The sequence below is a fragment of the Arachis stenosperma genome, chromosome 10 (genome assembly GCF_014773155.1).
Source record: "Arachis stenosperma cultivar V10309 chromosome 10, arast.V10309.gnm1.PFL2, whole genome shotgun sequence".
NCBI classification, from domain to species: domain Eukaryota; kingdom Viridiplantae; phylum Streptophyta; class Magnoliopsida; order Fabales; family Fabaceae; genus Arachis; species Arachis stenosperma.
Window position 1 is genome coordinate 42,713,873 of NC_080386.1, and position 11,644 is coordinate 42,725,516.

Genomic DNA, 11,644 nt, shown 5'->3' on the forward strand with positions numbered 1-11,644 from the left:
TCCAGGATGTCTACTTTCCAACGTAATTGAGAGCGCGTAAATTGGGCTTCTGTAGCTTCAGAAAAATCCATTTTGAGTGCAGGGAGGTCAGAATCCAACAGCATCTGCAGTCCTTTTTCAGCCCCTGAATCAGATTTTTGCTCAGGTTCCTCAATTTTAGCCAGAAAATACATGAAATCACAGAAAAACACACAAACTCATAGTAAAGTCCAGAAATGTGAATTTTGCTTAAAAACTAATAATTATTACTAAAAAGTAGCTAGATCCTACTAAAAACTATCTAAAAACAATGCCAAAAAGCGTATAAATTATCCGCTCATCACAACACCAAACTTAAATTGTTGCTTGTCCCTAAGCAACTGAAAACAAAATAGAACAAAATGAAGAGAATATACAATGAATCTCACAATATCAATGAAACTTAGTCCCAATTAGATGAGCAGGGCTAGTAGCTTTTTGTTTCTGAACTGTTTTGGCATCTCACTTTATCCTTTGAAATTCTGAATGATTGGCATCTATAGGAACTCAGAATTTTAGATAGTTTTATTGATTTTTCTAGTTTAGTATGTTGATTCTTGAACACAACTACTTTATGAGTCTTGGCCGTGACTCTAAGCACTTTGTTTTCCAGTATTACCACCGGATACATAAATGCCACAGACACATAACTGGGTGAACCTTTTCAGATTGTGACTTAGCTTTGCTAAAGTCCCTAATTAGAGGTGTCCAGAGTTCTTAAGCACACTTTTTTTGCTTTGGATCACGACTTTAACCACTCAGTCTCAAGCTTTTCACTTGGACCTTCATGCCATAAGCACATGGTTAGGGACAGCTTGATTTAGCCGCTTAGGCCAGGATTTTATTCCTTTGAGCCCTCATATCCATTAATGCTCAAAGCCTTGGATCCTCTTTACCCTTGCCTTTTGGTTTAAAGGGCTATTAGCTTTTTCTGCTTGCTTTTTTCTTTTTCTTTCTTTCTCTCTTTTCTCTTTTTTTTTTTCACCATTTTTTTTCGCTACTTTTTTCTTTTCACTGCTTTTTCTTGCTTCAAGAATCAATTTCATGATTTTTTTAGATTATCAATAATATTTCTCTTTGTTCATCATTCTTTCAAGAGCCAACAATTTTAACATTCATAAACTTTACTATAAAAAATATGCACTGTTCAAGCATTCATTCAGAAAACAAAAAGTATTGCCACCACATCAAAATAATTAAACTAATTTCAAGATAAAATTTGAAATCCAAGTACTTCTTGTTCTTTTGTAATTAGGGACATTTTTCATTTAAGAGAGGTGAAAGATTCATGGAATTATTCATAGCTTTAAGGCATAGACACTAGACACTAATGATCATGTAGTAAAGACACAAAACATAGTAAAACATAAAGCTCAAAGCCGAAAATAGAAAGACAAATAGACGAGGAGATTAAGGAACGGGTCCACCTTAGTGAGGGTGGCGTCTTCTTCCTCTTGAAGAACCAATAGTGCTTTTGAGCTCCTCTATGTCTCTTTCTTGCCTTTGTTGCTCCTCCCTCATAGCTATTTGATCTTCTCTAATCTCATGGAGAATGATGGAGTGCTCTTGGTGCTCCACCCTTAGTTAGTCCATGTTGTAACTAAAGCCTTCCAAAGAGGTGTTGAGTTGCTCCCAATAGTTGCGTAGAGGAAAGTGCATCTCTTGAGGCATCTCAGGAATTTTATAAGGAATTTCCTCATGCTCTTGTTGAGGTCTATGAGTGGGCTCTCTTGTTTGCTCCATCCTTTTCTTAGTGATGGGCTTGTCCTCTTCAATGAGGTTGTCTTCCTATATGCCAATTCCAGCTAAACTGCATAGGTGACAAATGAGATGAGGAAAGGCTAACCTTGCCAAAGTGGAGGACTTGTCAGCCACCTTGTAGAGTTCTAGAAGTATGATCTCATCAACTTCCACTTCTTCCCCAATCATGATACTATGGATCATGATGGCCCGATCCACAGTTACTTCGGATCGGTTGCTAGCCACAAGCTTAAGGTCTGGTCTTCTCAATTGAACCGGCTTGCCTCTTGAGTCACTTTTCTATTGAGCTCCTTCCACACATATGTCCATGAGAACTTGGTCCAACCTTTGATCAAAGTTGACCCTTCTAGTGTAGGGGCATGCGTTTTCTTGCATCATTGGCAAGTTGAGTGCCAACCTTACATTTTTCGGACTGAAATCTAAGTATTTCTCCCGAACCATTGTAAGCCAATTCTTTGGATTTGGGTTCATACTTTGATCATGGTTCTTAGTGATTCATGAGTTTGCATAGAACTCTTGAACCATTAATATTCTGACTTGTTGAATGGGGTTGGTGAGAACTTTCCAACCTCTTCTTTGGATCTCATGTCGGATATCCGGATACTCATTCCTTTTGAGCATGAAAGGGACCTCAGGGATCACCTTCTTCTTGGCCACAACTTTATAGAAGTGGTCTTGATGGACATTTGAGATGAATCTCTCCATCTCCCATGACTCGGAGGTGGAAGCTTTTGCCTTTCTTTTCCTCTTTCTAGAAGTTTCTCCGGACTTAGGTGCCATAAATGGTTATGGAAAAACAAAAAGCAATGCTTTTACCACACAAAACTTATAAGGTTTGCTCGTCCTCGAGCAAAAGAAGAAAGAAAGAAGGGGAAGAAGAAGAAAATAGAGGAGATGAAGGGAGAGAGTGAATTCGGCCAAGGAGGTATAAGGTGATTGTGATGTGTGAAAAATGAAGGAGGGATGAGGGGTTTACGATGAGCGGATAATTTATACGCTTTTTGGCATTGTTTTTAGTATGTTTTTAGTATGTTTTAGTTAGTTTTTATTATATTTTTATTAGTTTTTAGCTAAAATTCACTTTTCTAGACTTTACTATGAGTTTGTGTGTTTTTCTGTGATTTCAGGTATTTTCTGGCTGAAATTGAGGGACCTGAGCAAAAATCTGATTCAGAGTCTAAAAAGGACTGCAGATGCTGTTGGATTCTGACCTCTCTGCACTCGAAGTGGATTTTCTGGAGCTACAGAAGCCCAATTGGTGCGCTCTCAATTGCGTTGGAAAGTAGACATTTTGGGCTTTCCAGTAATGTATAATAGTTTATAATTTGCCCGAGATTTGATGGCCCAAACCGGCATTCCAAATCAGCTCAAAACTGCCCGGCGTTAAACGCCGGAACTAGCACAAGAATGGGAGTTAAACGCCCAAACTGGCACAAAAGCTGGCGTTTAACTCCAAGAAAAGTCTCTACACATGAAAGCTTCAATGCTCAGCCCAAGCACACACCAAGTGGGCCCGGAAGTGGATTTTTATGTCATTTACTCATTTCTGTAAACCCTAGGCTACTAGTTCTCTACAAATAGGACCTTTTGCTATTGTATTTTTATCTTTGGACGTCTAGTTCTTAGATCATGGGGGCTGGCCTCACGGTCATGCCTAGACCTTGTTCTTATGTATTTTCAACGGTGGAGTTTCTACACACCATATATTAAGGTGTGGAGCTCTGCTGTACCTCGAGTATTAATGCAATTACTATTGTTCTTCTATTCAATTCGGCTTGTTCTTGTTCTAAGATATTCATTCGTACCCAAGAACATGATGAATGTGATGATTATGTGACGCTCATCATCATTCTCACTTATGAATGCGTTCCTGACAACCACTTCCGTTCTATAAGCAAACAAGGCTTGAATGTTTATCTCTTGGATTCCTTAATCAAAATCTTCGTGGTATAAGCTAGAATTGATGGCGGCATTCAAGAGAATCCAGAAGGTGTAAACCTTGTCTGTGGTATTCTGAGTAGGATTCAAGGATTGAATGACTGTGACGAGCTTCAAACTCCTGAAGGCTGGGCGTTAGTGACAGACGCAAAAGAATCACTGGATTCTATTCCAACTTGATTGAGAACCGACAGATGATTAGCCGTGCTGTGACAGAGCGCGTTGAACATTTTCACTGAGAGGACGGGACTGTAGCCACTGACAACGGTGATGCCCAACATACAGCTTGCCATGGAAAGGAGTAAGAAGGATTGGATGAAGACAGTAGGAAAGCAGAGAGACGGAAGGGACAAAGCATCTCCATACGCTTATCTGAAATTCTCACCAATGAATTACATAAGTATCTCTATCTTTATTTTATGCTTTATTCATAAATCATTCATAACCATTTGAATCCGCCTGACTGAGATTTACGAGATGACCATAGCTTGCTTCATACCAACAATCTCCGTGGGATCGACCCTTACTCGCGTAAGGTTTATTACTTGGACGACCCAGTGCACTTGCTGGTTAGTTGTACAAAGTTGTGATAAAGAGTTGAGATTGCAATTGAGCGTACCATGTTGATGGCGCCATTGATGATCACAATTTCGTGCACCAAGTTTTTGGCGCCGTTGCCGGGGATTGTTTGAGTTTGGACAACTGACGGTTCATCTTGTTGCTTAGCTTAGGTATTTTTCTTCAGAGTTCTTAAGAATGAATTCTAGTGTTTCAAGGTGATGTTCTTATCATCACCAAAGCTGATTGATTCTCATCAATTTAGCTCTTGAATGTAATGTCCTGCTGAAGCTTGGCTAGCCATGTCTAATTTCTTTAGACTAACATTGCATGATGTAAGACCCAGAATCTTTGAAAAGTCTTATTATGATCAAGTCTCAAATCCTACAGTTATTTATAGCCTTAATTTCATAGATTATTTTGTTAAAGATAATTATGGCAAGTTTTGATTTATTGGATTTGAGATAAGTTGTAATTATTATCCAATTTTATAATTATTGGATTATTTTCTATATTTAAAGTATAAGGTTGATAGTTATGAAATAATATGGATTTTACATGATTTTGATTAAATGAGTAATATTTTAAATATTATTACTGCTATTTTGGAAAATGAAGAAATTAAGTATATTATTTCTAATTTTTAGATTTGGGCATTTTATTGAAAATAATTTGTAAAACGGAGGAGCAAATAGTATTTCCATACATTAATTTTGTTGGATTAGAATTTATTTCTAATTTCTATATTATCCATATTTTAAGTGAAATTACCAAAATGTCCCTAACCCTAATTTTCGAAAATGAAACCCTAAGGCCTCCATCCCAGCAGCCGAAACCCCACATGTCTTCCCTTTCACCCACGGAGCAACACCCATGGTTTCCCTTCTTCCTCAAACCAACACACCCAGCCGCAGCAGCAGATCATTCCCCATTTCCCCAATAGATCGCAACACTCATGGCTTCCCATTGCCATGAAAGAAACCGACACAAAAGCAAAGAGGGAGAGTGTGAGTCACGGCGGAGGAGAGGAGGAGGGCTCTCACCGTCGCACCGCCACTGTGCCATGGAGAAGAGAAAAAACTCGTGCCGCCTTCGCCACTGTTGATCCATCGAAGCTGGCGCGAGAGAAGAGGAGGGTAGGGGTGCTGTCTTGCGCCGTCGCCGTCGTGCCTGGGTGCTGCGGCTGCAAGCTCACGGTGCTGTCGTCGCCTTGCCGTCGCGGAGGGGGAAGCTCAGGAGAGAGAGAGATTGAGAGGGAGACGGAGAGCCCGAGAGCCAAAGAAGGGGAGGAAGGCTGCTGTCACCGCCGTTGTTGGGCTGCCGTCGCCGTTCCTCCAGAATCGCCACCGTTGGGTCGCTGTGAAGAAGGTTCCGCTGCTGCGATGCCGCTGCTACCGTGGCTGTCGCAGTGTTCACTGCGTTCTTAGTCACCGCCGGCTGTTCTGATGCTGTCAAGGGGATCAGGTCGCCGCCGGTGTCGCTGCCGGAGAAGGGAGCTACGTCTCCGTGATTTTGACCGCTAAGGGTGATTCTGTGACTTCTGGAATCACCGCCGGAGCTTCTGGCTGTTTTGTCATCGCCGGAAAAGGCTATCGGTAAGGGTTTTATGTTGGTTCTCCTTTCCGTTGAGTTTTTGGGAACCTCATTGTCGCTGCATATGGTTCAGGTCATCGCTGCCGCTTGAGGTGGCTACCGGGCTGCCGCCGAACCGGTTCGGAGGCTGCCACTGTTCCGGTTCAGCCGCTCCTTCGTTCGGTAAGTGTTTCGGTTTGAAATCCCTTTTGTTATTATTCTATTATCTCACGCTGAGGTTTGTGGCGTTAATTGCTATACGATTGAGTTTCGGTTGTTGTATGTTGCGATTAGAGTTGTTGAGACTGTTGCGAAAGTGGCTTGGAACCGAGGTTTTGGTTGCCGGGATTTCGATTGTTGATTTCGGGTTGAGGCGGAAAGGACTTGATGAGGCGTTTGGGTTATGGAATTTGTGTTTTGAGGTAGGGGCGCTTTCCAAAAACTATGTTTTATGTATTGGAATTATTACATATGGATACTGATGTGAGATATTGTGTATTTAGTGATTGTATCTGCCTTATGTATTATTTGATTGACTCGAATGATTATGGATGTTGGTTTGGCTGAATTGTTGTGCGGCTTGTGAAATGTAATGTTTGAAGTTGATTCTTTAAAGATTTCAATCCGAGTTTAATTCGTTGAGGATTGATTTGATTTGAGTTAATTATTTTGATGATTTGAAAAGTCGAATGCACTTTTGAATTCAGCCTGGTTTACTTTAATTGACTTGGTTTGGACAAATGATTTATTACTGAGCTGTTTCTTTAAGGCCTTGGGAATGAGTTAAAACGGTTGATATTGAGTTGATTTTGAAATGATTTCCTTGAGATACGCTACTGAGGCGATTGTTGGATTTAGCTTGCTTTAAATTGATTTCTGGTTTTGAGCTGCTGAAAAGGAATGAGAAATGGTTTAGTTGGGACCCGAACCGGGTGGCAAAAGTCCAAGTTTTAGGGGAGGTGCTGCTGAAATTTCTGCAAAATCCTAGTCTTGTTGGAAAAGTTATTTAAAAAGGGTTAGATTTGAGAAATTGTATTATTTGATTTATTAAGAAGATATTTATGTTTTCAAACTTAATTTATTTAATGAACCTTATACGTTGAGTTCGGCTTATTTAGAACTGAACTATTTTTACCGTTTGAATCACTAAAGGAAAGAATGATGTTCTAATATTGATTTTAAAATAAAAAGGAGTTTTTAGTGATTTCAGAAGAATCTAGACTTTTGATTGATTAATCAAGGTTGAGGCATTTTGGAAGAGTTAGAAAAATGGGTTCTAAAAAGAAACCTGAAAGTGGTTTGATTCAAATGAACCGGTTCCGTTTCAAATGAGTTGATTTTTGGACCGGGTTGGAACTTGTGATTTTGTATGGCCGGTTTTATAGTAAATTCATTTTTATTTACTTGAACCGAGAAATCTATGATTTTAGAGTTTCAATGAATTTTAAGGAATTGATATAGGTTGACCTTCCCTAAAGACTTGGGACTCTGCCGAGAAACTTTTGTTATAAAATCCCATTGTTGGATGGGTGATTTTGAATGCTTTGAAATAAATCCTTAACTTGCCATGGTTTTGGAAGTTTTGGAAGGAGAATGCCGAGAGTGGCTCTGTTTTAAAAAGGGAACTCACTTTGAGTAAATTTGGCTTATGAGCCTGAGATGATTTGAGAAATGAGATTTCTAAAAGCCAAGGCTAAAAAGAGTCGAAACTTGATTTCAAGGAAAAATGAATTGAGAAAATGATTTATGGCTTAAATGCCAATTTCATGAATTTGATGATTTTGAATGTGGAAGTGCTGTTTTGTTGAGAGCCGGATTGGCTGTGTAAGTTTATACATATTGATTGGTTCTGGATTGAACCGTGAGCCGGAATGGCTGTGTATGATATGAATATTGGCTGGTTCTGGAATGAACCGTGAGCCGGATGGCTGAGATGGATAGTGATCCATGGATGAGATTGAATGCATGTTTATGCTGAATCATTGATAAATGTGAATGTTGCACTTCCACTATCTGAGATACGGGTTTCCCTGGGTAGTAGCAATGGCTAGCCACCATGTGCTCCAGGTTGAGACTTGATACTCTGTTGATCCTATGTCGTAAGTGTGGCCGGGCACTGTCAAAGTCCCGGATGAGCTCGCCCCCGAAATATTCACCAGTGAGGGTGATGGATATGGATCATGTTTATGATCAAGTTTATGATGAGTATAACTCGAGTTGGGGATGCGCGACAGAGGGACGGTCCAATGGTTAGCTACCAGGACTTGTCGGGTTGGCTCTATAACCGACAGATGATATCATCAGCCACTAGGGACAGGCATGCATCATATGCATCTATGTGACATTGTTTGGGTGTGCATATTATACTTGTTTTGCCTATGTGATTAATTGCTAATTGTTCTACTTGCAATAACTGTTTGTTTGTGCTTGCATCTTCCTATCTGTGTTTGCAACTGCAACTCTGTTGGATTGTGGTGATTTGGTTGAAGGTTGGATTGTTTGGGCCTAGGGCCGTGGTTGGATTGTTTGGGCCTAGGGCCGTGGATGGAATGAGATGAACTGATGGTTGATTTCGGTTTTGTAGTTCTGGTTTGGAATACGATATGAAAGGCTATTTGGTTCAGTATAGATAAATCTTTTTGAAATGCTTTGATGTTTTGAGAATTGAACAGTTCCTCTTTCAGAATAGATTTCTGACTTTACTTTATTTGTAAACTGTTGTTTTGAAAAGAGGCATAAGATGGTTATTAATCACTCGTACGGTTTATCTTCATGTATCCTATTACAGTAATTCCCAAAAACCCTCTACTAAGAACCCTTTCGAGGATGATGTTCTCACCCCCTACATTTTTCCCCTTTCAGGATTTGGACGCAGAAGTTAAGAAGAGTTTAATTATTTGTTATTGAGATGCTCTGTATTGTTTTAGATATGGTTTATTACACCCTCGCCTTTATCTTGATATAATCAGTAAGAGGGATAGGAATTGTATTGGATTATATTTGTAATATTACTTATATATATATATGTATGTATATATATGGATGTATCTTTTAAGAGTTTTTGTAAGTTGTATGGTATCTATGGATGTTCTTTGTCGAACGAAAGTATTTTTGGGAGCGGTATTGTGGTAAAGAGTTTTAAACAGGCTCATATTTTCTATGTATAAATAGTGTGAGTGTCGTCGTAATGTCCGAGCTATCAGAGTTGCGCAGCCGGAAGCGTGAGCTTTGGTAGTTAGGGTGTTACATTATGGTATCAGAGCAGTCCTTCCTGTAGAGCCTGAGGAATGGACCGACTATGCTTCAGTTGCATACTCTGAGCGTTTGTCATGTATTAGGTCTTGTCGAATGACGAGAATTAGAGCTTTATGCACATGACGGTCTATTGATTAACGATGTTAGTCTTGCATTGCATAATTCTTGGTATTAAGTTTGGCCAGCTTAATACTAGTGAATTTTGTATATGAAAGCACTAATGAGTTATCATAGATGAAATCCGAGTTTTGAGTTAAGCGAATCGCGGGTTCTGGGAACGTTGAAAACTTTTCTCGAGGCTGCTCAGTTATGTGTCTTGGATTTTGTTCGAGTCGACCTGTTCCTTCATATCCTAACTTGAAGTCCTTGTTGCTACTCCTTTTGAAAAGTAATTTGATGTTTCCGCTCTGTTTCTCTATTCATATGCAATCTTGTTTGATCTTAAGTGCATATGCTTGCTTAAAATCCTTGTTGCATCTATCTTCCTCTGTTAGAATTCTTCTTGATTCATGTATTCTTCGATATGGCTTTGAACTGGTCCTAATGCGCTGGGCATTTTTAACTCCGGGATTTCGAGTCCATTCTTAGAGAAATTGTTGGTTCGGTTTTTCTCTTATTTGACAGTGATTACAGCCAATTTTGAGATTTTATGAAAATTGCTGTTGAATAAATATATATACTTGTCTATATATGAAATTTTGAAGATTTCTCATACCGCTTAGCAACTATCTATTTCTAATATCTCGCCTATATTTTTACTGGTTTACGGAACTGCATTTACTTTAAAATTACAATTTGACTTTCTAGTAAATTTACTATAGTTCCAATGCGCATTTTCATTTGATTATGTATTTGGATATTTTTCAAAACTTTAGAAAGAAAGAATTTTTCATTTTTATCCCCGTTGAGTTTCGTTTGATAAACTTTACTTAATTCATTTTGAATTGAGTTTGATTCAGCATGCTATAGGGTTTATGCCATTATTGTTCTTTTGAAAATGTTGGACTCATAGCTTTCTTCTTATGAACGGACTCATTTCTTCTTAAGCTTTTCACCTCTATGAATGTCATACGTGATTCTGTTTTTAACTAATCTTTTACATCTTGTGAAATTATCATTAATCTTGGTTTGTCCCTTCTTGTGAATCTCATCCGTATGTGAGTCAGTTTGATTTGTTTCAAATTAGTGCATTGTTTATTCTCTCAATTTCTCTACAAGAGTTTTTAGTTAAAGATTTATCATTGAGAAATTACTAATGATTGAGTTGTCTTTTCCTTATGACTTTTGTATTCTTTTGGATCAATTGAAAGCTTGTTTGATGACTCATGCCTAGTGAATCTTGTTTGAACTACTTTGGTTTAAGATTCTTTCTTGTATGGCTTGACTCCTTTTTAAGTACATCCTAATTTTCTTGAATATCCTTCTGAGATGGTGATTTCATGTATACTTTGGATTCTTGTTTCGGACTTTTTGAACTTTTGAATTCTCTTTGAAAAGGTTCTAAACTGAATTTATTTTTCTGTTGCTTGATTGAAATTGAAGCCATTGTTCAATTTTGACAAAGATGATTTAAAGTTGACATGTGCTATTTTAAATGAAGTTTTGAGAAGCTTCCTTGGTTAGTGGAAACATGTCCGTTTGTAACACACTACTTGTTTCCTTTACCAAATTGTAAACAAATTTTTACTTCGGAGTTTTTTTTTAAAAAGAGTTTAACTTCCTCTTTTGTACTTGCTATAAATGTTATACACGCTTGTTTGAGTATGAAATTTTGAGAATTATGAACAAGCATTTGATTACTTCCGAGTTCTTATGAACTGCTTTTGGTTAAGTTGTGCATCTAATTATCTTTCTAAAATATTTGAGGAAATATTTTAGCTCTTAGCCAAAGTTGTGTGCATTTTGTTTTTGGAACTCTACATAATCTACTTCAACATGAAATCGTATCGAAGTAAAGCCACGTTTATGCTTTTGTTACTCTCTTGAAGGATGTTTGTTGTTTAACTTCTCTTTCAGACTGCGAAGTGATATTTTTATAAGTTTTGATTCTTTTAAGAACAATGTATTCGAAAGTATAGTGATTATGCTCTTGAGTTCTGTGAGCTTGGCTTGGGTCTGAGATATTCTTTTCTGTAACCTCTTATTTCTTCGACTCATCTTGAAATTGTTTCAAACTAATGCGCTGATTCTCCTTCCTATTGATCCTAATGAATTGCCTTGATCCAAGGGTTATCTTGAAGTTGTCAATTGAATTGAGTCTAGCAAACTTCATTGCTTGAGTGTCCTTGTTTATTTGGAATTGGATAAATTCTCTCAAATCTTTGAGTACTATCCTTGACATTTGACTCTCCTTTTTAAATCTGGTATCCTTCTGAGTAGACTCGAGAATTGTTTTGATATCACGTGCGACTTGCAAACGTAGTAACGTGATATGTTAGTTCTTTAAGACGTGATGTGTATACGGAAGTTGAAGCGGTAGGTGTGCAACGTATGAGTTGTAGGCGTTTTGTTCCTTGCGAACGGATTTGTGGTTGTCAGGCTA